This window comes from Microtus pennsylvanicus, chromosome 10, assembly GCF_037038515.1.
Source record: "Microtus pennsylvanicus isolate mMicPen1 chromosome 10, mMicPen1.hap1, whole genome shotgun sequence".
NCBI lineage: Eukaryota > Metazoa > Chordata > Mammalia > Rodentia > Cricetidae > Microtus > Microtus pennsylvanicus.
Genome location: NC_134588.1, coordinates 103,962,173 through 103,986,816, shown reverse-complemented (window position 1 = coordinate 103,986,816; position 24,644 = coordinate 103,962,173).

Below are 24,644 nucleotides of genomic sequence, written 5' to 3'. Positions count from 1 at the left end.
TCAGCCCCAGCAACAATGAGAAGCGGTGGTGCGGTCAGCGCTAGGCTGAACAGCACAGTCGACCTCTGTGTTCTGCTGCTTCTTAAAACACAATCACACAGGTCAATCCACCAAGGCACGGAGGAGAAAGCAAGCAACTCAGCAGACTGGGAGATGGAAACCACAAAAAGGGGAGCGGGGGAGTCCGCTTTGCTTGGCAAAACTTTAAATGTGATGCGTAATAAATCTGAATTATTTTAACCTTTTATTATCAGAATCCCAATGCTTGAAGCCAACTGTCTCTCAAGCTGCTTGCAGGTGAGGAATGTTTGGGAACACAAAGGAAGACCTGCGAAGAAGCCAGAAGCCAACTCTTTGCAGAATGACGTCTTGGGATCTACAGCTTCAGTTTGTAGTATTTGTATAGAAGAATCGGGACTTAGGATGTGTTGTTATTTTTCTGCTTAGCACAGTAATGAGTTTGCCTCTGGACAAATTTCCTCTCCTATCCATTATTCAGAAATGCAAGATCGGATGCAACTGAGAAGATTGAACACAGCCTCCTGCAGCCACCCAGCCGGCTGAAGAACTGGGCTTTCATCCTAGACTCCAACTATGTGGAAAGGGAAATGGGATGTGAGGAAGAAATACATTTAAATACAGACTCTTCAGTAAGCAAGCACGTCTACGGAAAAGCTGAGATATTCTATTTTAAACCTTAACAGCCACCATGAAGGAAACCCAATTTTGGATACGCTTGCTGGAAGACTCTCTCCCATTTGTTCCATGCAGTAAGTACCAGTCACCAGCTCCACACTGTTTGGCAGCTCCCATCAGAACACCACAGCAAGACACTTACACTATCCCACAAGTATCAAAACAATAGGGTGTGTGGTCTTACTTAATCCGTAGGATATGCCAATTCGTGAACACATAGGGAACTCTTTCCTCCCCAGGTCCATCCCCAAAGAGGACCGAAAGGATGGAGTGGAATCCCTGAACGATCACAGCCCAGAAGAATGACAAAATGTTGGGGTGGCTGCCAGCTGCTGAATCTGGGCACCCATAATGAAAACTCTGATGATGTCATCTCTATGTGGTAAAATGGACCATGTACTCTCTCCCATCCCATACTGCCCACAAGAGAGATTCACAATCAGCAGCAAGCTCACTCTAATTTCACTCTCTTTTATTTATAAATCATGATCTCACCATTATAAAACAAAGATCGCAGATAAGTTATCGTTTTTGTAAACAATGTAAGTCTAGTAGGGAAAGCTGTCCTTCCTCACATCTCAACATCGACCAACAACACCCGAGCCTGGAAATCCCAACCTCCAGGCTAATGTAAATCTCATGAGACTACAGAGGTTTCTGGAACTGTACCTCCTTACAAGGCAAGAGTAGGTTTTCTGGTTTGGGGGGGGGGGGTTGGTTTTTTGTTATTGTTTTTGTTTTTGTATGAGTCCCAATTAAGACTCACTATATTAGAAAAACACAGAATTCTCTCTTAAATTACTCTGGAAGTAAATAATCCTATTTTAGGAAGTGTTCAAACTATTACTCAAAAGCCCTACCCTAAATTCAAAAGCTCTGATAATTCTATAGTTGAGCGGTGAGTTAAGCCATCTCCAGCCAATAAACAATGGGGAGGATTTTTTCCCGCCAATGCAAGTGCTACTGTACCTTTATGTTCAATAGCCACCAAAATCCATCTGTTAAGGGAGATGAAAATACACATTGCCCCATCACCAGTCATTAACCATCGCCTCTCTACAAGGGCATCCTCAACACTGGTACCCACCCTGGCATAGCCTGATCCATGCACATTTGATGTGGCCTGCGAGTGGGGGCAAGTTGGATAACACATGATGGTTGCCCACTAAAGCCAACTGAGAATTCATGGGAAATAGGGTTAAATATATTCATCAAAGGTCAACACAACGAAAATATCCCTGGGCCATAACTTGCCCCTCCTTGCATGAAGATATGGGATGACGTCTACTGTGGTGCTGGCATCTGGCTTCCTTGTCATGGATTTGTTAGAAATGCCAACTCTTAAGTCTAACCCTTCCTGGTGGTGTCACCACAGGGCATGGTGGGAGAGGGAATTGTTTCATTTTCTTTTTTGTAGTTTACTTTTTATTACTGCTGTGCTTGTATGTGTACAATGGGGGTCAGAGTGCAGCATCCACGCAGAGGTCTGAGAACAACTCTACAGAGTTGGTTCTTCCCCTACATCTTTAAGTGGGTTTCTGGGATCAAACTCATGTCATCGCACCTGAGCAACAAGCCGCTCTAGCCGCTGAACTATCTCACCAGCTCCACAGTGTTTCAGGAAGCAGTATGCTTGCCTGTATTGCTCATATGCAAATAGATTAAGAGTTAATTAAAAAAACACAATGGCTTACTGCTAACTCACATCACTCATTCAGAAGTTGGACTTCTTCCTCGAAGACTCATCCCAAGGAGAAATTTGTTCTTGGATTAAGCCTCTGGGTAGACAAATGCTTTTTGGAGGAGCGTGAGTTCAGTTGACTTCACTCACACACTGCTTTGAAAGTCGAGTCCATCCCTGAGTGATCGCTCCAGAGAAATTCGCCTCCTTTCTTAGAAAAAGAATGACGGGTGAAGATACGAGCTCATACCCGAAAGGCCCATCTCCCAGCAGTCCTGGGTCTTGGTGACCACCAGCAAGAAATCTGTCATCTAAACTAAAAGGACTATGGCCATGGTCAAAACTCGGAAAGTGGCCAGGTACTTCTCAAGTGCATCGCAATCCCATCGCAACTCACCACGGACTTGTGGTAAGTGCTGGAATTACACAGTAACAGATGATAAATCAAGATCCTTTTCTGGTTGTACATGGTAGACATTACAATGGCTGATTCCAAGCCTAAAATAAAGATCTGTTCCAGTTTTGTCAAACAAAAAACAAAGAAAGAAAAAAAAGTCATTGGCTAATAGAAAATTTGACCTCGAGTAAAAACAAAATATATAATGTATTTTTAATGTAGGAAATACCATGTTTCTGTGATTGTTTAATGGGACCAGCTTAACCTTAAATAAATGTCATTCTCCTAATAAATATGTTGGAACCAGACTGGCAAGGAGAGCTTGAGAAATCCCCTAAGCTTCCTTGACTTGTGTGCTAAATGATTTACCTTCGTGGAGAAAAATAGTGGGTACAAAAGCATGGGAATTTGTTTGCTATTGGACATTTGCCCTAAGCACATTTTGCAAAGAAAAGTCATTTGTGTATGGAAAAACAATATTCTAGTCAGGAGAGAGCGCCTGTGTATTTTGCAACCAAAAGAATCCTTACAGAGCTCTAGATTGCTTGCCAATGTTACAAGGAGTCTTTAGAAAGTTAAAATAGCAGAGATTATAGACTCCACATGCTGGCTAACCTCTCTGCTGTCCTTGCTGGAAGAGCAATGAGAGCTAAGGGTAAGCAGTGGGGTGGGGTCCCAGTAGGTGGGTCACAGGGTGCTGGGTTCACATTTGGTTGTTTCCCATCGTCCATTAAATGAGAGCTGATGGAATCCCTGGAATAAGATGAGGAACATCTTTCTGGCACTTCTGAACGGGAGTCATTTGACCAAGAATTATCCCATGACACAATCATGGAAAGAACCGCGAGGCACAGTCCCGTGAGTGTGAGATACAGTAAAACCCTTGGTGTCTACAACAAGCAGCCTGTGCTCGCCTCCTTGACCAGCTCCACTCTTTCACAGTGGGGTGCCTTGTAGTGGCATTTCCATTGTATTTTAATAAATAAAGACTGCCTGAAAATCTGAGCGTAAAACAGCCCCACTGGTCAGCCTTACAGACCAGGTTATGGTAACACCGACCTTTAAACCCAGTAGCCACACTAGTTGCCATAGAAACAGGGCAGTGTATGCCTCTAATCCCAGCCTTAGAGAGGATTATAAAATGGGAGGAAACAGCTCTCAAAACACAGTCTCATTCTGAGATTCCTAGAGACCGAATTGCCATTTTGGTGTGAGGCCAAGGTAAGAGCCAGTGGCTGGCTGCTTTGCTTTTCAGGTCTTCAGAGGTTGAACCCCAATTTCTGACCCTGAGCTTTTATTAATCGTGCTTCAGTGTCTGGGTCAAAGGGTTGAGATCTTTCTGCCTTTTCATTTCTACCTTGATACATTCCCCTTCAGCTCCCACGTGAAAGTCCACTTGCCTATGAGCCTTGGCCCCTCTTGTTAGAACTTCCTCCGACTATGCCATGTCCTATCTGCAGCTTGAGTACTGCTGGCTCCAGTCTGGCCAAGTCTACTCCTGGTCTAGAGTCAGACCTCAGTACGAATCTGGTGATAAAAATCTCTACATGGTTTTAGTCAAATCTTAACCGTGAAAAAACAGACCTACTCTCCTAGTGAACTGCTCCTTACCCCAGCATCAGCTGAGGTGGGTATCACACGGAATCACGGGAGTCAGGCCCCTGGAAGTCAGCTTGATGCTCTGTCGTCCCCCCCCCCTTCATGCTTCACAGCTATCCCCTCCTGGGAGAAGGCTTTTAGAATCAGCCTCCCTCACTCCGTCTACCACTGCCCACTTCAGTCCCAGGCCCAGTTTACCCACACTACTAAAGCTACCTCCAACCGCCCCACCTTAACTGCCATCTTGCTGTCCTTAAATAACACCCATGCAGTCACCAGCAAAGGGTTGATAAATTCAACACTACCATTGCTTGGCTTAGAAGACATCAATGAGCACTTTTATAGAGTAGGGCACACAAGATGCGTCGAACATTTGAGGAATTATGGATAGAAGCCTGGTTGTGGTTGGATCTTCACAGGGCTATATTCTGATGGAATAGAAAACAGTCAAACAATCTCTAACGTACATGGAGAATGTCAGGCTGAGAAGTGAGGGGTCATCAGGACGCTCCACTGTAGGGACGGCTGTGTGGAGCTGCACTTGAGGAAAACTACACCGAGACATCCAATGAAACGGACGATGATGGGAGAGAGGAGCTTACCCATCAACCAACTCAGTCTCTTCAGCCCCAGAGATAAATTCTGCAGCTCTTCCTGACCTCTGAAACCCCTTCCCTTCTCTGCTCTCTTGCCATCTGCCTACAGCATTAAGCCCACATTTGTTCTCCATATTTCCCGTGCTATCTCATTTTCACGTTGAGCTAGCCCTGCACTGTACCACTTGGCTGTATTCCCAGCCCTAACCATGCCTTCTTATTGCTACTCTTCTGCACGAACTCGGCCCCCGCAACGCTCCCTCCAATCCCATCTCCACGTCAGCAGTTGCTAGCCTCAGCAACTCAACAAATTGTGTCTTTATGCACACACACACACACACACACACACACACAAAGTATCCTGGGCTTACTTTAATTATATTGGCTGATAATTTCCAACATAAAAGTTTAGAATGGCAGATGGCAGACACAGTTTATTTGGTAGTGTTTGCCATGTGAGCATGAGGACCCGCATTCCATCCCTAGAACTCACGTTAAGAATCCCCGTGTGATGCTGCATGCTGATGATCCCAATGCTAGGGAGGTAGAGACAGGAAGAGCCCTGGGGGTTGTGAGCCTGCCGGTCAGGTTGAACTGGTGAGCTCCCTATTCCTGTCTCAAAAACTACAATGGAGAGGAACTCAGGGAGACACCAGGCCCTGACCTCTGGCCTCCACATCCATGCCACACACATGAATGTTCACACACACACACACACACACACACACACACACACATCCAGACAGCAATGTGCACGTCTTTATTCCCAGCACATGGGAGATAGAGGCAGGCAGATATCTGTGAGTTTGAGGCCAGCCTGGTCAACAAAGCCTAGTTCCAGGACAACCAGGATTGTTACACAAACAAACCCTGTCTCTAGAAAACAAATATACATATACATTTGTGTGTATATATGTATATGTGTGTGTGCGCACAAGGAGTTTGAATATACGTCCATATGGGTATATAATATAATTTAATCATACTAACTTCCTCTGTTATCCTGTCTTTTACCCTCTTCACATGCCCTTTCCACACCCATAAAAATCCCCTTTAATTTCCTATCTCCTTTCACCCTTCAGCTTCCACATATGAGAGAAAATATGAGATATTGCTTTGTGTGTCATATTTCATTTAACATATTAATAAAGTTTATACTTCATGTACTCAGTATGAAATCATGTGCACCCCTTCAGCATCTTAAAAGTCACGAGGAGTTTCATTTCAAAGTCAGCTGTCTTTATTTCTAGCACTAACAAATGGCTGTCATCTTTGGCCAGGTAAGACTGTTTTGAACCTTGGTTTTGTATTTTCTAAGTTTTGTTTTTGGTTTTAGTGGGGTTTTTTTTTTTTTTTGGTGTTCCCATTAGGCACTTAAAACAAATCTTCAGTTCCTCACAGTCCAAATACTATTTAGGGGTAATTTTTGCCTACTACTGTTGCCTAGCAACATAGGAAGCATGCCACCTTAAAGAGATGTTAACTGAAAGTCTGGGCATCGAAGTCAAGAGAAAATTCCAGTACCATATCTGATTGGCTGTGGATACCAGCTCCTTGGATTTGGTTCTGTAAATTATGAGAACATACCAAAAATACTTCCCTCAAAAATTTGCATGCTCGCTACCTATTCCCCCACAACCGATGAGATCCTCGAGGATCAGCTGGGCCTTGCAGAGCTAACTGTCTTTATCATGTGCCAGAGACATCACTAAGTGGATCTTAACAAAATGAAAATCCAATTAAATAATTCCACTGCAAAACTACACAACCTGGGATTTTAACAGCTGAATCTATGCTACTCAGGCCAGTGACCAGCAGGCGGGGAAGGAATTCACTTAGAAGGCCTGAAACCTTGCGCGGCCCTTCTGCCTCTGGCCCTATTCATCTTGTTTTTCTTGAATCCATCCATTGGCAGATTAATTCTTTCTTTCATACTTTTTTATTTTACTTTTAGTGAGTATGGGTGTGTTCGCCTGCATTTATGTCCGCACACCACCTGCACTCAGTGGAGGGGGCCAGAAGAGGGCGTCAGATCCCCTAGAGCTGGAGCTACAGATGGTTATGAGCCGCCAGGTGAACTGAACCCGGGTGCTCTGTAAGAGCAGTCGGAACTCTTAACTGCTAAGTCATCTGTCTTTGCGTTTGTGAAGAACTTAATTCTGTTTGTTCTACATTTGTCTTAGATATGAGCAGTTAAAAAATGATGATTCTGCTGCTGTTTGATGGTAAAATAGATAAAGCATAGAAAGGGTGATAGCTTGCACCCAGTCTTTTCCCTTTTGCTCTTCCTGACAATTAAATGACTTTGAGACTCTAAGAAACACTGTGGTGGGTCTGGGAATATGTCTCAGTTGGTAAAGACCTTGTCGTGCAAGCAGAGGACTGGGGTACAGATCTGCAGCACCTCTGTTACCAGGCAGGTGTGGTACCCCTCCTGTAATCCCAGCACCTGGAAGACTGAAACAAGGGATGCCTGGACAAGCTGGCTCGCTAGACTAGGTGAATCAGGGTGCTCTGGGTTCAGCTAGTTGCCCTGCCTCGATTCATAAAGTGGAAAGCTCCTGAAGAAGATATGCTACATCAACATCTGGCCTCCACATGTACACGCATGCACTTGAACACATGCACACACATACATACGCAAATATTGTGATGCAAACATAATATAGGAAGTTCACTGCATCTGGAATAACTCTTAATTTCATTGAATTCAGAATAATAATTTAAAACCGAAAAACCAACATGCACTTTAAAGAGGGACAACCCAGGAAATGAATCTCGGGCTTACCCCTCTGCAAGCAGTCTGACCTCTCACCTTTCCACCTGTAAAATAAGAATAAAGCTTATGCTAAGGGTTTCTGGGAGGATAGTAAATAATATACATAAAATGCTTCATATGGGGCTCACTCGCGCAGCAAGCCGGACAAAGCCTGGGTACAGGGTCCTGCAGAGGACAAACTGGGAAGGTTAAAGTCTGAACTAGAGAAGACCTCGAGCATCAGAAGAACAGAAACCCAGAGTTTGGTTTTGCAATTTCTTTGTTCTGTGCAACTTAGAAGTTTTTGTAGCCTCATCGAACTCCAGCCCCTGCCTCTGGAAACTACTGACAACATAGTGGTGCCCGGGCTCTCTGAGGGGAGGACATACAAGAATGCTTGCCTGGTGTGAGGCAGAGAGCAGGGCCCGCCACTCTTCTTTCTGTTTTTGACAGTACTATCGATTATAGTATTTTTACCTGTACTTTTCCTGCACAGAAGGCTCTCGGTTTTCTAAAATATGTGATTGGCTTGCAGAAAGTAAAACTGGAAGTTGGCTCCAGTTAGCACCCTGTGAAGTAAGCCACAGCTGGGGCTCAGGGGCCAGTCCCTTTCCTTAGGCTGGACCACGTGGCCTCTGAGCAATGACCTGCCAGTCATCCATCTCCTGCAGAGTCCCTCTGTTTCCCTGACCCTGAATGTCACCGCCAGTCCGCCGTGTATCCGTCTGACCTCAGACATCTTCAGACCCGGGACTCACCTTCCTTGAAACATTGGTTTCCCTAAATCAGCTGAAGGATTCTTGGGTCCACACAAACAGCAGCTGGCTGTTTCTGCTTCCTCCATTTTAATAAGGACATTGCTGTAGGCACCAGGATGTGACTGAGCAGAAAGCTGAGTGGCAGCTGCCTGTGTGGTTTCCCTGAGTTTAGGTCACCACCTGAGCCTGGATGAGTAGCAGGAATTGGGGTGATATATTAACCCTTCCCGCTCATACAGTGGCATAGTTGCTACCCAAAACTCAAGCTTTATTCTGTGTAGCTCTTGGAAGCAAAGTATACACTTTAAGCTGAAACCACCAAATTTAAAAAGAAATAAAGAGGTAAAGTGGGAAGAGGCTTTAAAATTAGACTGAAGTGAATGAATGCAAGGTGCTGCTCATTCATATTACAGACCCTGAGAAAATCATGAATGGGACCTAGTGATGGCGTGAGAATTTAGGTGTCTTACTTTCTGAATGGACAGGGAGATTGAGAGGTCTCTGCAGTTCTCTCTAAACACCATGTTACTCGAACAGCCCTAACTACCTCCAAGCCCTGAGTCCTGGCCTCCCTGCTAGAAAACAAGAAGCTCTATGGGTCCATGGGGGAAATGCCTCCCAGCTAAGCCTGATCACCAACAGCGTGAGAAAAATCCAGGGGTGACAGTGTGAGCCAGATACTTTCCTTGGGAAACAGGACAATCTCAGGAGCTTGCCAGTCAGCCATTAGACCCAACTGCTGGCCTCCAGGTTCAGTGAAAGCCCCTATCTTAAAAACAAACAGTGATAATGGATATTCAGTACCTACCTAAGGCTTCCACATGCCCATGCACGGCTGTGCACACGCCCCCCAAACACATGTATATACACAAAATTATTTTTTCTTTCAAAATAAGATCGGAAGAGTATCATCCCATTTTCCCTTTAATCCCCCACAGGGCCCGCCATGGATCTAGTAGCCTGTTGGCAGAATATGAAAGCATGCCAAATGATGTAATATTATTTATGCCATAGAATTAAATATATATATATATATATATATATATATATATATATATATATATATATGCCAGTGACTATGAGAGCTCACTCTCCATCCACGTCTACGCAATGCTCAACCTCCGAGCAGTTAGGCCAACAATGTGGCTAACTCAGACTACGGCTGGAAAGATGGTGCCTGTGGCATCAACGGTAGGGTGACTTTGATAAGCACTCGCTGGCCAAGTTTTCCATGGGGAAGCAGCTCCATCAAAAGGCCCTGAAGGAAATCTCTGCTCCTAAGCCCTGAGTTTGCTTTACAGAATGTAAACTTCTTGAAGTTTGTCCTTCACTTGTGCCCAACAACAGGCTGTCACCTAGCTCAAATGTCATTGTTTTGTCTCCTCATTTGGTGATCTGACCAGAAGGCCTGTGTCTCACCAAGCTCTCACAGCCACAAAGGAGATGCCTGACACAGTAATGAGAGAGAGAGGGTGCACTTCCCACTCTTGTTCTCGAGGTGGGCTCGAGCAACTACAGCTTCTTGTACCTCTCATAGCTGGGTATATACACACAAAGGGCAGTGTTTTATTGATAAAATACACAAAAGGAATGGGGTGAGGAGTGATGGGAAGGGAAGGGAAGAAAGGAGGAAATGGATGGAGAAAAGAAAAGAAAAGGGATGAGGAGAAGGAATGAAGAAAAGAAAAAAGAGGAAGGAAAATGAACTGGGGAGGAGAAAGGGAAGCAGGGTAAGGCTTAAATTCTCAACTTAAATTCTGCAATGTCCTTGCATATATAGTCTACTTTAAGGGAAACTTCCCTCACAGTTCCTTAATTCCATCCCATAATAGCTGCCTGGATAAGACTAATGAGCACTCTTCACAATACTTAAGAAGGGAGCACGGGCCTTTGAGATGGGTTTTTATCAAATTGTTGCAGCTGGGCCTCTCCCTACCCACTCCCCACATCCCCCCTCCCCCCATCTTCCCTCACTCCCCATCTCCCCCCACCCTCATCCCCCTGTTCTGACATTACTCCCTAGCCCCACCTCCAGCCTGTACTGCATCTACGGTTTTCGGACTGGGCAATGGCAAAAGCCTGCAGAGTGGGCTGAGGAAGGGATCCTTGCCGGAGTCCCTGCAAATGTTTTCCTTTAACTAAGGTTTCTTAATATGAAACCATAAAAAGTACAGATGCCAACTTATAATAATTTTGCCCACAAACTATATTTAATCTCAGCGTCGTTACCAAATAAAACGCAACTGCAGAAACAGCGTTAGTGCCTAGGAGGAAAAAAGATACACGCTTTCAGAGTTGGTTTCCCACAATCACACAGCTGACAATGTCAGATAAAGGCCACAATCCACTGAGCGGTAACTCGGTTTTACTTAGGCTCCATGTAGGGCTGCATGTCATGGGTAGCGTTCCTTTAGTGCTTTAATGGTGGATTTTAGAAGCCTCCTTCCTGCAATTAGTATAACGGAGGATGTAAGTGTGGAAACAGGAGATGCTTTCCCTGCTCACCTAGGCAATGAAAACGTTTAAAATCATAAATAGTCCCAAGGTTAAACAGAGGTCACACAGACCATACCTCCGCTTTCATAATTGTGCCCAGGCTTTGAGAGAAGTTCCTGTTTAAAAAATAATTCTGCTGCAACCACAATCCACTTAGATAGTCCCAATCAACAGTGGATCAATAAACATAGAGCCCTGGAGGAAATCCTTCAGCTGCTCAGGATCAATTTGGCTGGCAGGCTGTGTAACCTTCTACTCCCAGCAGGGGGCAGTACCCTTTCTGAAAACTATGTGAGTGCTGGGCCTTTGGCAGTCAAGTCTTCACCACTTTGCTTCCAGGTTGTCAATGCACTTGGGTTGCTCAGTTGCTTTCTCTTCCCCTAGCCCGTGCAGTCTCTGTACAGGCCTTGCCTCAGTGTTGTCTGATTCTTCTACACCAGTGCTTCATAGCCCAGGCAACCACAGTGTGAGCATCTAGGGAGATGGTTCAGTCAGTAAGGTCTCCCCATCAGCATGGAGACCTGCAACCAGATCTCCAGCAGTCCTCTGAAAAGCCAAGTTCGGAGCATGAGCATGTATTGGCAGCACTGAGGTCAAGCCAAGGGGTCCCTGGGGCTCGTTGGTCAGCAAGGCCAGCCAAATCAGTGAGCTACAGGATCATCAAGAGACCCTGCCTCAAAAACCAAAAAAAAGGATGGTCGAGACTGATTGAAGAAAACACCAATGGTGACCTCTTACCACCCTTACCTGTACACTGTGCACACATGTGGATGTAGACACATACACACATCACACACATACACACATACACACATCACACACATCACACACATACACACACACACCACACACACAACACAGAGAGAGAGACACATACACCACAGAAACATTGTTGACAGAGGTTTCTGTCCTGCCTGATTCCATTGCCATTCAGTCCCAAAGAAACACACAGAGGCCTGCACCAATTATAAACTGGTTGGTCTATTAGCTCAGGCTTCTTATTAACTAATTCTTACATCTTAAATTAGCCCATTATTCTTGTTGGTGTTAGCCATGTGGCTTGGTACCTTTCATCAGTGAAGCATTCTCATCGTGATTCCTCTTTGTCTCGGTAATGACTACAGACTGAACCTTTCATCTTCCCAGAATTCTCCTGTTCTGGTTGCCTCACTTCTACTTCCTGCCTGGCTACTGACCATTCAGTGTTTTATTAAACCAATACAAGTGACAAAGCTTTACAGGGTACAAGAGCATTGTCCCACAGCAATTTCTACTTTTTTCAAAACAAGAACTCTGAATCCAATTTCCTTTGTTTAGCTTTTTTCCTGACCATTATCCATAACTACTTGTAATTAACACTCTAAACAAAGACAAACATCCATAATCCAATTTTTGGGAATGCGGGCATAGTTTTCTAGGCTAATTCGTGCTGATTGGGGGTGCCAATAATCTTACGGAGACCTAAAAAAAATTTAGGATTATGATCAAGTCCTGACTGGAATATTCTGTGAGGCTGGATCATCCCAGCCAGCAGTCTTGATACTATTCTGGATGTAGAACTCAGAGGAAACTCTAACAGAGGTCCTCTGAAATGTTGGATCATCTGGGCCATCTGCTCCTATTAGAGATTTCTCAAGGGGTCTTCCTTGATCAAACCTGATATTTCTTAACCCAGAATGAATCCACAGCCTCTCATTTCCAGTGAAAACAAAAGCAAAGCCTCTTCTCCAGAGTAAGACATCTTTTGACATAAATTTTGAAGTCTAGGCATTTTCGAAATATATATGTTGTATTGATCCAGTGGCATTTATAATCAAATGTCTTTCAGGAACTGTTGCTCCTTCCTCAGCCATCAAACAATTCAAAAACAACATAATAACATACAGTATCCAGATTCTCTGTGTAGTTTTCATCTTTACATGGCTTTATTTTAAACACTATTCCTTTTATTTTTATTTTTAATTTTTGGTTTTTTGAGAAAGAGTTTCTCTGTGTATCTTTGGTTGTCCTGGAACTGACTCTGTATCAGGCTGTCCTTGAACTCACAGAGATCTGCCTGCCTCTGCCTCCCAAGTGCTGGGAGTAAAGGAGAGTGCCACCATGCCCAACTATTCTCTTTTTTCTTCAAGGACTTTATCCTTTTATTTTCTCTCAAGTCTACATATATTTTTTAACACACTGTAAACCACTGAGAGGATTTTTTATCTCAATCTATCTTTATATTTCTCTTTTTCTGACCACATGAGTCTTTAATTTGCTAAGTGTTATGGCTAGGTTTAAAGCCACGGCTTTGACAGCTGGATCCACCCCATTACTTAGCTTTCTGAGAGTCTAGCTTCATGTCAGAGGTACTGACGGGAGCCATGTTTATTGCCACAACTCTATGGAGTTTCAAGGTCCCTGCTACCACTAAGAAGCATGCTGTCAGCTATTCATAAACACCATTTAAGTGTTTGGTGGTTGTAGTAAGAGCTGCGGGCCTCTTCCCACAGCCCGGCTCCTGGCCGCCTGGCTAGCTTATACCCCGGAATAACAACACACAAACTGTATTCATTTAAACACTGCCTGGCCCATTTCTATTAATGCGTGAAGCACCGAGGTGCGCTTACCGGGAAAATTCTAGCCTACGTCCATCTTGAGTCAGAGCTTCATCACATCTGCCCGGGAGAGGGGAGCATGGCGTCTGAGCTCACTTCCTCTTCCTCCCAGAATTCTGTTCTGTTTACTCTACCCACCTATGTTCTAACCTATCAGGGCCAAGCAGTTTCTTTATTAATTAACCAATGACCTTCCTCTATCAGGTGGTGGGGCCTCTTAAAAGAGATGCAAGGTTTTTGTAGCTAAAGCTGAGTCAGGAAGCCTCTCTTAAATGAGATGTGCTTGCCCCTAGCAAACAAAGCCCACCTGAGAAAATGCTGCTACCAAGAAGCCATACTTAATTTTGTTCTTCTGTGTCTAGAATTACTTCCCAAACTCAGGTTTTATGTGGATGCAGTTGTTCACATTGGTGCCATTTATTGACAGAGGTTGTCCCACCTGGTCCCTCAGACATTCAGTGCCAAAGAAACACATAGAGGCCTACATTCATTATAAATTCATTGACCGTATAACTTACATTAACCCATAATTATTCTCTCTGTTAGCCACGTGGCTTGGTACCTTTATTCAGCAAGGCATTCTCATCTTGCTTCCTCCGTGTCTGGGTAATGACTACAGACTGAACCTTTTCTCTTACCAGAATTCTCCTGTTCTGGTTGCCCCTCCTATACTTCCTACCTGCTACTGGCCAATCAGTATTTTATAAAACCAATACAATTGACAAATCTGTACAGGGTATAAGACCATTGTACCACAGCAATGCATAGCACTCACATACAAGTAAAAGAAAATAAAAACAACAAATGAATGAGAAAATGGTATCTGTATGTGTTTTTCTTGTTGCCTTTCCAAATAAGTAACTAGAGAGATAAATCATTTAATCAAGTCCTGATGGTTTAACAGCTGGTATGCTTTATGTTTTATCAACCACTGATTCAATGATAACTTAAAGATGACTGACAAGGTCCTAGGTGCCTAGAAAACAATTAATTTTGTGTGTTAACTGAGCCTGTAAATTCTCAGAAATATTCTTAAATTGCTACCAACTAAGAATTTTAGGAAGAGAATTTGATAATTGTGGAGAAAGGAAAGAAAAGAAGGAAAAAGAAAAACACATTTGAACAGGAAAGGGCTTTAAATGAGAAGGCCCAGAATTCCTGAGGCCTCATCTTCATTAAAGACTGTATGTGTATGTCATGTGTGTGTGTGTGTGTGCATGCGCATGGCATGTGTGCGTAGTCTGTGTATGTGTGTGTATGCAAGCACACACATTATTGCCATGGCTTCTTAAAACAGGGTCTCATTATGTAGCCCTGGGTAGACTGGAACTCAGTGTATAGGTCAGGGTGGTCTCAAACTCGGTAATTCTCCTGCCTCAGGCCTCCAAACTTAGATTACCAACAAAAGCCACCACATCTGGAAAAAACCCCGAATATGTTTTTGGCAACTTTTTGAAGGTTTACTTAAGAAGGGGGTCTTGTCTTGCTTTTGTTTGTTTTTTCCCTGCACTTAGATAACAAAACTAACCAGCTTTCGAATGCCTAACACGCTCCCTGTTTCTTCATACATTTCCTTAAACCTCAAATAGTTCAATGACAAGAGTTCCCATCTTACAAATGAAGAAACCGATGTTTGGGGAGATTAAAGAACAAATGGGAAAAGAGAGCTTCTAACCACACATTACTTATCAGATAATCTCCACACCAACAGCTACTGCCTTCCTAGCCAACCCCGCCAGAGTGACCCACAACCCTGCCTGGAGGGCTGGGAGTGTGAGAGCCTAAGTGTTTGGCTCTCAACACTTCACTGCCCCGGCCAGCACTCCAGCTACTCTAACAGAGGGTAGATTTTCTGGGTGTGATATGTATAATGTGCTTATGCACACCTGCACAAGTGTGCATTCATGTGTGTGAATGTGAGCGCCCATGTGCCAAGCACGAAAGGAAAGGTCGGAGGACAATCTGAGGTCTCTTCGCTGTTCTGCTGTGGACCCTAGGCAGGCTGATGAGCATCAGCCATCAGGAACATCCTCTTTCCACTTCCCACATCCTGATGGGAAGGCTGAGACTGCAGACATTTGAACCGCATCATCTCCCCAGCCTGAGAGTCCCTTTATCATACTAACATAGGGCAATTTTTTAAAACTAAGAACAGGTGGTGGCGCACACCTTTAATCCTAGACCTTAGGAGGCAGAGGCATGAGGATCTCTGTGAGTTTGAGGGTAGCCTGGTCCACAAGAGGCTAGTTCCAGGACAGGTCCCAAAGCTACAGAGAAACCCTGTCTTGAAAACCAAAGGGGAAAAAGAGAAAAAAGAAAACACTGGTTCTAAAAACCAGCCAGCAGCTTACAGTAGCTTGAGTCTTGGTGTTAATGAACTGAGTGTTACATGGTGTCTCCCCAGCTGAGATAGCCTGGTCCCAGCACTCTCCAGAGAGTTGGAAATGGCCTCAGTGCCCAGCGAGACTTCACTCAGTGTTGTCAACAGCAGCGGCTGCCCCAGCACCGACTCTAAAGATCTCCCAGCACGGCAGGTGCTGGCAAGGCAAACGGCTTGACGTGCACCCTAGAAGAGATTGACGCAATGGTTGGTACACACACATAAATAATCAAAGGAAAACGGGCTGTTTTACTCTCTGATCTTCAGGGAAGCTTTACTTATTAAAATAATAATGAAATATCACTACAATTGACATCCTAGAAAAAGCCTGCAGAGCATTTTTAAAAAGTACACCCTTATTCACACTGAAACCAGGTCCAGTTCTCTGCTGGAGTCCCTTTATCTTAAAGTACACCCTCGTCTATGGCTGTAGCCAACCGAGTTCACGTAGACTGACCATAGTGTTTCCTACAGGTCTCTCCTTAAGGCAATAAAGGTATGTCCTCATGCAATAAAGATTTGCTTATTGATTTATTTTTGAGACAAGGTTCCACATAGCCCAGGCTGGCCTTAAATGTGCCACACAGCTGAAGATGATCCTCCTACCTCTGCCATCGAGGGTCCGGTCTTATGTGGTACTGGGAATCAAACTGAGGACTTCATGCTAAGTAAATTCTACCAACTGAGCTGCTTCGCGAGCCTTTTGTTAATCTTTCCTTCTTCCTTTATTTTCCAAATAAAGCATATTTGCTGGAGACATCGCTCTGTGGGCAGAAAACTAGCCTTGCACGTTAGAGGTCCTGCATTCCATCCCTAGCACACCCTAAAGCAGGGTTGCGGAGGACACAGCGGCCTGTCAGGTAATCCCAGTGCCGCCAAAGGGAGAAGCTAGTGGGTACAGGTTCCAAGCTCCTCAGCCAGCGTGGAGCCCACCTGGGCTACATGAGACCCCCAAACAACAAAGCTATATTCAGATGGATCACACGGAGAAGGAGGGGGTCAAGGAACTCAGCAAGCAATGCCTTTCCTAATGTAGGTACTATTGTCGCCGGCAAATAAGCAATCAGCTGGAAGAAAACAGCCAACGCACGGTCGAATCCTCTCACTCCCCTTCCGAGGAGAAGGCTCAAGCTCCGCACAGGTTTATCCCTTCACACAAGGGGAGGACTGGAAGCCTTCAGTCAGGCCACTCACCTCAGAGAGAGAGAATAAAAGCACTTCAGCGCCGATTCTCTCGAAGTTTTGCGCTAGAAATCTTGCTTTGGAGATAATGTTGTGTTTGCGGCCCTTCACCTATCACTTCCGGTTTTTAGAACACACACAACCATTTCACCCAAGTCCCTAGTTTGACAAATGAAGGAATTAAGGGAGGGAGACATGGCTAAGGTAGAGCTGGGCTCACAAGGTGTCTAGACTTCAGCTGTCCTCATTGCCTCCCCTAGCAAAAGCAGGTGAGGGCTTCAAGCTTCTCTTGATTGACAGTGGGAGGTGGAACTTAGGAAGCACAGCTCCAGGTTGGCGTGATGGCGTCACTGTGAGCCGGCGTCTTCCCAGGCGGCTGGAATAGGACCCTATTGAGCATTAGGGTGGGCCGGGGGGTCCGAGGCTGAGGAGGAGAAGGAATGTTTGCCAGGACAGCTGTAGAATGGCTGGCGTGGAAAATGAGACTCTGTGGCCTAAGGTTCCTCTGAGTTCTCTGAGAGAAAGAAATAAAAAAGCAGTTCTTCAGCTGCGTGTATCTGGGGTTCTGGTGTTCTTTGTTCTCTAGCTAGGGCTCTGGGGGGTTTTTTTTTGGTTCTTTGGAGGGGAGGTCTTCTACATTTAAAAGGGAGGAAGGAAGTGGCTGGGCTCCTGGATGGCCCCTCATCCAGGAGTATACACATAGCACAAATGGAAATATTTTAAATTTTATTAAATATTATTTAAATATTTATAATATTATTAATATTATATTAAAATATTTATTTAAATATAAAATATTGAGATTTTTTAAAAGAAAAGAAACAGAGATAAAGTTGGGGGGATTAGGGAGGTGGGTGGACGTAGGATGAGTTGAAGGACTAATGAGGAGTGGATGTGATCAAATACATTCTATGAAACTCTCAAAGAATTAATAAAATTTTTAAAAGATGGTTGGTGGTTTAGCGCTTGCTAGGCCATAGCCTTCCCTCAGTGCCTAGTCTTCGAGCGCCCCCTGCTGTTCACCCCTAGTACTCAGCCTTTCCCGTGTCTCTTCTGAGCCCCTAGAAACGGGTTTCCTGGCTATCAAGGCCGACACTGTTGCTTTGTGCACAATGGGAAAAGCTTGGAAAACAGCAAAATTAAATTGATAAAATTTGTTTCCTGTAGGAGTGCCTTGGAATTCATGTGGAATGTGGTTCACTAGTAGGTTTAAATAAACCTTTCATCTTAAACATCTACTTTATCATGAGAACGGCACTGTTTATTCCGCTGGTGATATCTCGTGTCGAAATCTAAACAGTATTTCTTCTCTAATGGGAGCAAGACAGAAAGCCTTGCCAATCAAACAGGAAAGAGAAGCCGGCATTAGACAGCTGGTCTCTGTTTTCAGGGATAAAACCCACATTCATTCACCCAGGCGGGCACAAATTTAGAAACAATGTCCAGAGAAGTCAGCGCTGCACGAGAAGTTCCCTGGGTGATCATTCGCTTCATCCCTTTTCTCTCTTTTCTTAAAGACAAAAGGGGGGAAGCCTGTAGAGTCCAAAAGGCACAGCAAACAAAGAGACAGGAAAACTGAGCCCTGAATGTATCTGCTAACGAATCCATTCCCAGCCACATTTGTGGGTTGAATTGGGAGGCAAGGTTTCATGCCATCAGACGGGCCTTGGAATCATTGTGTAGCTAAGACTGATTGTAACTCTGTGTGTGTGTGTGTGTGTGTGTGTGTGTGTGTGTGAGAGAGAGAGAGAGAGAGAGAGAGAGAGAGAGAATGTGTGTGTGTGTGTGTGTGTGTGTGTGTGAGAGAGAGAGAGAGAGAGAGAGAGAGAGAGAGAGAGAGAGAGAGAGAGAGAGAGAATGTATGTGTGTGTGTGAAGCAGTATGGTTCAGTTTATGTGCACCTGTGGGCACAGGTGAGTGAGCTTATGTGCACCTATGGGCACAGTAGCCCTCAGAGGTCAGAAGAGGGTCTCTGATCCCTCTGGAACTGGAGTTAACACAAATTGTGAGTTCCATGTTTGTGGGTGCTGGGAACTGAATCCCAAGTCCTCTACAAGAGCAAATATCTTTCTTACCCCCTGAGCCATTTCTCCAAGTCCTGATTTTGACTTCTGCCCATGCCTAAGTTCTAGTATAATTTCTAGTTTGCTTAGCAGGTAAAAGGAATTTTCAGAAGTATCCAGGCTGTGAAATGTTTTGATGTTAGGGTCTCTGAGACATTCAACCAACCTGTTGTGTTTCAGGGAACCTGGCCACCTTCACATCCCTGTTGTTCAGATTTTCTTAGAAACATCCAGAAGCCTCAGGTTGAGACCACCTCTGGTTGCCATCCTGACAGGTGGCAGATACTGCTTAGCGATACTCCAGCCTGATGCCCAATGTTTATTTGTTTTTTTTTAAGTAAGTCTCCATTAGCCATAAGCACACAACAAAGAGGTTTCCTGCCTCCCGCGCCAAGAGCCCCGGGCATTGCTGAAAGTAAAAACTGAAGGTGGCGGATACACAGCATGTGGGATTTTCCCATTGTAGTGGAATCCAGTGGGGATTAGGAACTCCTTTTTTACAGCCCTCCAGTTTCTATCACATCATGATAAATAAGTATTATCTATTTCAAAGGAACAATAATCTTAAAAGAAAACAAAGGTATTAAGAGAAAACTGAGTCCTGAAAGTATTTGCCAATGAATCTGTTTCAGTTCTACTGGGGGGATGGTTGATTTGTGACAGGGTTCTCATGTAGCTGAGGCTAGCCTCAAACTCACTATACAGCTGAGTCTGGCTTTGATCTCTTGGTCCTCCTGCCTCCACCTCACGTCCCAAGACTGTGTGCTACCACACCCAGCTCCAGAACCCTACTAATTCTCCCCGTGTCTACCTGTGTGTTTACTGCGCATCACCAGCAAGCTTTCCCAGAGAATCCCCTCTCTGGGATGTCTACCTGTGTGCTTACTGCGTGTCACCAGCAAGCTTTCCCAGGAATCCCCTCTCTGGGATGTCTACCTGTGTGTTTACTGCGCGTCACCAGCAAGCTTTCCCAGAGGATCCCCTCTCTTTCCTATGACTAGATCACAGGACTCGCGACAGCCACCATTTTCCATGAAACATCACTCTGCTAAGAAGCAAAATGGGAGCAGATTTCACACAGCAAACTCCTTCCTGTTCTTTACCCGAGGGCCCCTTGATCTAAAACGCTGCAAATGGAGACACCACTCCATTTGTTTATATATATCACAGGGACATCTCCTTCCTCTGGGTAGTTACGATTGTGTCTGAACTGACAAAAAAAAAAGAAAGAAAGAAAAAGAAAAGGAAAGAAAAGAAAATGTGTGTGTTCCCCCAAGATTCTTCCTCTTTGGGGGGAGGGAAGTAGGCATTTTGAGAGATTGCTTATTTAATCCCCAAGACATTCAAATACCCTGTCTAAGAAATCCAAAATATCTAAACATCTCAGATGAGCAAACACCTGCCTGCTTTGGAAGATACTCATAGAGGGAGGGACAGCCTCACAGCCTCCAGTTAAATTCATGTTGGAGTCAAAAAGCACTCACTGCGGTCAGCGCCAATTGTCTTAGAAATACTCAATGCAGTTATCAGAGTTCTTACATGAGGCTCACCGGGCATTCCAGTGGGAACTGCTTCTATCACAACCACAAACACCTAACTGCAAAGTGAAATTCTCACCAGTCCCTTGTTGTACCATTCAAACAGCTTCGTCAGCAAACGGTGTGCGCCACTCACTCCCTGGAATTCTCAAGAGATGGGTGCTTTAGCCTCTTTCCTGTCGCTATTATAAAATATTCTGCCAAATCGACGTAAGGAAGAAAGGGTTTATTCTGATTCCCAGTCACAGGGTACAGCCCACCCATCGCGGTGGGGGAGTCATGGCAACAGGGGCTTGAAGATACCAGTCACAACGCATCCGAACAGACACAGAGAGCGGCGGGCAAACGCATGCTGGTGCTCTGCTTGCTTTCTCCACTTTAAACAATCCCAAATCTTCTTCCCAGGCAAAGGCCCCACCCACAATTAAGATGGATCCTCTCACGTCAGTTAACGTAGTAGGGACCATCTCCACGGGCATGCGCAGAGGCACCAATTCCAGGTGATTCTACATTGTGTCAAACTGACACTACCTACTGCCTGGATGGTCAGGCGTTCTGCAGACAACCCTCTTAGTAAATTCATCACCCACTTCTTTTCTCCTTCCACCCACCCTGTAGCCACCCCAGGGACATGGAAATGGGAACACTCCCTTCAACCTGTGCCGACTCATGGCTGTGTATCTTTGCTCATCTGTTATTCTTTCCACCTGTTGACCTCACTGGACAAACAATGAACGGCCTTTATCGCGAAGTTTCCCCTAACACCTTCCCTAAACAATGACCAACTCCCCCTTCTGGGGTTGCTTCTGCCTTTAGCGTAGCGGAGGTCCCCGCTTGCCTGATAGCACACAGCTAATCAATGGCAGAGCAAAGCCTGCAGTCCAGGCAGTCTCTCCAGGGAGGGTCTGTAGATCACTACTTACCACATCCAGAAAACTCTTTGTCCTGCCTCCTTGTAAATTCATGAGGTCTAAGAATTTTGCCTCTTGGGCTAAGGAGACAGAGGGCTCAGTAAGTAATATGCTTCCCACATAAGTGTGAGAGCCTGATCTACACACACGCCGCGCACATGCCATGGCATGCGACTGGCCATCCCCCACCCCCAGGCTTCCCACACACATACTCAAATAATTAAGGGAAAGAATTCTGTGCCTTCAAATCCATAACTATGTGCATGATATAGTCGATAACTGTTTACTATTGTATTTAGAATTTAGTATAAGAACTGAAGAAATGGATCAGTGGTAGCACACTTACCTAGTATGTGCAAGGTCCTGAGTTCATCCCCAGCGTTGGGAAATTTTTAAATCAAGTCAACACTACCATGCTTTAGAGGTGGATAATATCTTTTTAAAGGTTTCTTTTTGTTTCTATGTATGTGCATGTGTATATACGGCACATATGTGAAGGTACCTGAGGAGACCAAAAGAGAACACCAGATCCCCAGAGCTGGATTTCTTGTTTGGGCAGTTAGAATCCACCTGATGTGGGCACTGTGAACTGAGCCTAGGTTCTCTGAAAGTGATGTGGGAGACCCCTTTGTATGCTGTGAATGTGTTTCATTGCCATTGGTTAGTAAAGGAGCTGTTTTGGCCAGCTGCAGGGCAAAATAGAGCAAGGCAGGAATTCCAAGCAGAGATAGAGGAGGAAAGAAGGTAGAGCCAGTGAGAAGCCATGTAGCCACCGGAAAAGACAGATGCACCCCAGAACCTTACCAGTAAACCACGAGCCTTGTGCTAAAATACAAAACAATAAAAATGGGTTATTTAAAGATGTAAGAGCTAGCTAAAATAATTAATACAGTTTGTGTGATTATTTCAGGTCTGGGCGGCCAAGAACAAACAAGCAGTCGCCAGCACATGAAAGAGCAACAGATTCTCTTAACCACTGAGCTATCCTGGAGATCCAGCACCCTGAACAATCCTGGGTAATACCTTTTATCAAAAAAAAAGGAAAACCATATGACAAAACATAATAAATCAATGCTACAATGCCTTGGTGAAGCACAATGCAATTGCAGCTCTCTGTGAGCCATAAAAATGAGTTCAAATAAATGAGTTCACCCCAGAAAGCAAAGTCTTGTGAGATCACAGAAAGCAGACCTGAGGCTCTGCATGGAGTCTCCCGAGAGCTTCCAGGGAACCTCAACCTGTATTTTCACATCCTTCACCTCAGGGTAACTCCAAAACCTAAAACCACATGGATGGACACAGAAGCATCTCAACAGACACAGAAGCATCTCGACGGACACAGAAGCATCTCAAGGACAGCTCTGCTCCTCTCTTCCTCCTCATCCAACCCCCAGAAACAGCCACCCAGCTACTCGGGTGGAGAAACATTTGAAACTCTGTGGAGAAAGATCCAGCTTTACCACAGAGTGGAGGTGCAGGAGGGCAACCCCTCTCCAGGACGGAGCCCCTCCCAAGCCCCTCTCAAGTTCATTCCTGTTGCCAGTGGGTGTGTAAATGGGTGGGGGGCCTCAGGTCACCAGAGAGGCAGGGCTAGAGAGAAAGTGCAGAGGTTAAGAGCATTTGCTGCTTCTTCAGAGAACCTGAGTTCAGTTCCCAGCATGCTACCAGCTAGCATTCGCCTGTAACTTCAGTCTCAGGAGGTCTGATGCCCTCTTCTGATCTCCAAGGATGCAAGACACACATGTGGTTTGCAGACATATGTGCAGGCAAAATACTCACACATATAAAACTAAAATAAAAATAAATGTCATAGGTATGACCAGTCAGTCTCTAAGAAGAAAAAAAACCCTCTGGCCTGAATGGTGACCAGTCCACATGCTATTTATAGAACTGACTTTATTCTACCCTTAGCCCCAATATTCAAATACAAGCTGAAAGACTGACCACGCAGCTATAGTTAGCATTATATTTACACAGTCTATAGTTATACGTGTATCTTTACACCTACCTACACCTGCGCATGTATATGGATGGATCTTATTATTTTAATCCAGACTTTGATGTGCAATAAACCTAGAACCTCACACACTCTGCATTTGTTTAATGTTATCTTCACATATGCTTACATGGCCACTCTTCTCGGACATCTCTGCCATTGCCTGACCTCTGAAGTCATCTGGATTCTAGCCCGTGGGTCCTATCACAGGAAGCCAATGTACAGATTCATTCCACCCAGCCGACATTGCTGATCCTTACAGGGTTTGGGTGAGCTGGTAGATTTCACATCTTCATCAGTCTGCAGACCCCATCAAAACAAACCTCTCCTCCCCAGAAACGGGCTGTCTTCTGCCTCCAGCCTTACTAGAAAAACATTTTTTTCTCTTTTGTAGAGAAAATGTATACATATCACCCTGCAAGAGCCCATGTCATCTAAACTGTCCGAGTGTCAGGGACAGTTTGCTGCTTGGAACTTAGAAGCTTGGAATAAACACTCAGAGAACATAGACTACATACAGACAAGCTGTTGAGAGACATGCATGCAGCAGCATGCTGTGTGGAGCCATGGTGCGGCAGTTTGCAATGCCAAGATCGTCCAGGCCTTTGGTTACGTGGGCAACAACCAAGTCATCCAACGGGATGAGCTTGCCCATGCAGAGAAGCAGAGCAGCCCCTGCCTTTCATCCCCGGAACATTTGTCTCTTGTTTTCCATTTGCAAGGCCCATCCCAATGCCGGTGAAGGAGCATGCAGCCACTGTCAGCTCCCAGTATCTGTTGTAGAGCTCGCTCGGCTGAAAGGAAGATTCAATGTGATTTCAGTCCTGTGATTTGCCTCCACATTCTCCTGCCAAGGAATGCAATGGCTTCCTAAATGGGGACAGGAGAACTGAGCCCATCTGAGTCACCCGTGGTGTGGTTTGGACCCACAATGGGGAGGCACTCTGCTCATTCTGATGGCTTTGTTCAACTCTCCTAAGGAAGGCTTACCCCCCA